Here is a 2,500-nt window from a genome sequence, read left to right as displayed (position 1 = left end):
GAAAGTACATCATCATGACATCGGAATACGGCCCCAACATCGATCTCGGAGAAAGTACATCATCATAACATCGGATCGGATGTGTATCCATCGAAGTTCCATCGACACTTCGAGAAGATCGAACATAGCTTCCTAGCATGTTAAAGGTTCGGTGCTAATGGAGACATAAAGATCCCACGACGTTCCAAAGGAAAGTAAAGTGTTCCGTGCGTGTGAACTACGTTGTCCCATGTGCCGGCGCTCGACTCCTAAGATGTCCCATGTAAATGCCCTTCGTGGGAAAGAATGTCCCGTGCAACGTCCCTTGATGATCCCCATAAGGTGTCCCATGTGCGTCCCATGATGTCCCATGCGCGTCCCGTGCCGGCCCGAGCCTCACCAAGGCCGTCCCATGCGCGTCTCGTGCCGTCCCGAGCTGTGCCGAGGCCGTCCCGTGCTGTCCCATGCCGTCCCGAGCCTCGCCAAGGCCGTCCCGTGCCGTCCGAGCTGTGCCGAGGCCGTCCCGTGCTGTCCCATGCCGTCCCGAGCCTCGCCAAGCCCGTCCCGTGCCGTCCGAGCTGTGCCGAGGCCGTCCCGTGCCGTCCCGTGCTGTCCCATGCCGTCCCGAGCCTCGCCAAGGCCGTCCCATGCGCGTCCCGTGCCGTCCGAGCTGTGCCGAGGCCGTCCCGTGCTGTCCCATGCCGTCCCGAGCCTCGCCAAGGCCGTCCCATGCGCGTCCCGTGCCGTCCGAGCCTCACAAAGGCCGTCCCAGGCCGTCCCGTGCCGTCCCATGCGCGTCCCGTGCCGTCCGAGCCTCACCAGGGCCGTGACATGCCGTCCCGAGCCTTACCAAGGCCGTCCCGTGCCTGACCAAGGCCGTCCCGTGCCTCACCAAGGCCGTCCCGTGCCTCACCAAGGCCGTCCCTTGCGCGTCCCGTGCCGTCCCGAGCCTCACCAAGGCCGTCCCATGCGCGTCCCGTGCTGTCCCATGCGCGTCCCGAGCTGTCCCATGCCGTCCCGAGCCTTAGCAAGGCCGTCCCATTCGCGTCCCGTGCTGTCCCATGCGCGTCCCGTGCCGTCCCGAGCCTGACCAATGCTGTCCCGTGCGCGTCCCATTCTTTTGGCTCGGCTGGCCCGTGCATTCTATGGGGTCGTGGGACATTTCGAAATCCACCCGGGCCATTTCGACTCTCTCTTCATTAATACTATTGAGGTATTATTTATGAATTATTGGAGAAAAGAAACGGAAGAAAATATTTTTTTTTCTATTTTTTATGAATTTTCCGGTGTTTATTCACTTAAAAATTCATAGAAAAATAAATATTTATCGGAATCGCTATTATAATATATCAAAAAAATCCTTGCGAAAAGACCTTTCCAACGAGTATAAGTTTGCTGGATTCCGACGAGTAACGAAGGAGTAAAGACCCAGTATGCTTGGTTAAAAAATTGATGTTTCCTTGTGAAAATAGGAAAAACAATAACTTTGCACTATAAGGGGGAGGGTTGAGCTCCTTCCCCAGAGCGTGCACAGCACTTGTGCTGGCACGTTCCCTAGTGCTCGCCAAGCACCATAGGGCATCCAAAGGGCAAAGCTCGGCCTACTACATGATGGGAAGCTTCTAATATGTCGGAATACGAAGAGATTTCGTGCGACCCGAAGCTCGGCTCGGGCGTCCCGGCCTGTCCCGAGCTGTGCCGAGCGCGTCCCAGGCCGTCCCGAGCCAAGTCTCGGGCGTCCCAGGCCGTCCCGAGCCAAGTCTCGGACGTCCCAGGCCGTCCCGAGCTGTGTCGAGGCCGTCCCAGGGCGTCCCGAGCTGTAGCGAGGGCGTCCCAGGCCGTCCCGAGCCAAGTCTCGGGCGTCCCAGGCCGTCCCGAGCAAAGTCTCGGACGTCCCAGGCCGTCCCGAGCAAAGTCTCGGGCGTCCCAGGCCGTCCCGAGCAAAGTCTCGGACGTCCCAGGCCGTCCCGAGCAAAGTCTCGGGCGTCCCAGGCCGTCCCGAGCTGTGGCAAGGGCGTCCCAGGCCGTCCCGAGCAAAGTCTCGAGCGTCCCATGCCGTCCCGAGCTGTGGCAAGGGCGTCCAAGGCCGTCCCGAGCTGTGCCGAGGCCGTCCCGAGCCTAGTCTCGGGCGTCCCAGGCCGTCCCGAGCTATGGCGAGGGCGTCCCAGGCCGTCCCGAGCTATGGCGAGGGCGTCCCAGGCCGTCCCGAGCCAAGTCTCGGGCGTACCTGGCCGTCCCGAGCTGTAGCGAGGGCGTCCCGTGCCGTCCCGTGCTGTCCCATGCGCGTCCCGTGCCGGCCCGAGCAACAGCTCGGGCGTCCCGTGCCTCGGCCCTTCCAAGTGGTGCTTCGTCGGACATCTCGATATCCACTCGAGCATTTTCGACCATTCTCCATATGTGGGTGTGTGGGTATTTATCAGGAATATTGGAGAAAGAATCGGGAAAAAAATATTTTTTTTCTATTTTTTTTGAATTTTTAATTGTTTATTCACTTAAAAATTCATAAAAAAATAAATATTTA

Source organism: Eschscholzia californica, unplaced genomic scaffold (assembly GCF_041429995.1).
Source record: "Eschscholzia californica isolate CP2 unplaced genomic scaffold, dmEscCali1.0.p SCAF_50, whole genome shotgun sequence".
Lineage (NCBI taxonomy): Eukaryota > Viridiplantae > Streptophyta > Magnoliopsida > Ranunculales > Papaveraceae > Eschscholzia > Eschscholzia californica.
Note: the sequence above shows the minus strand (reverse complement) of the source record.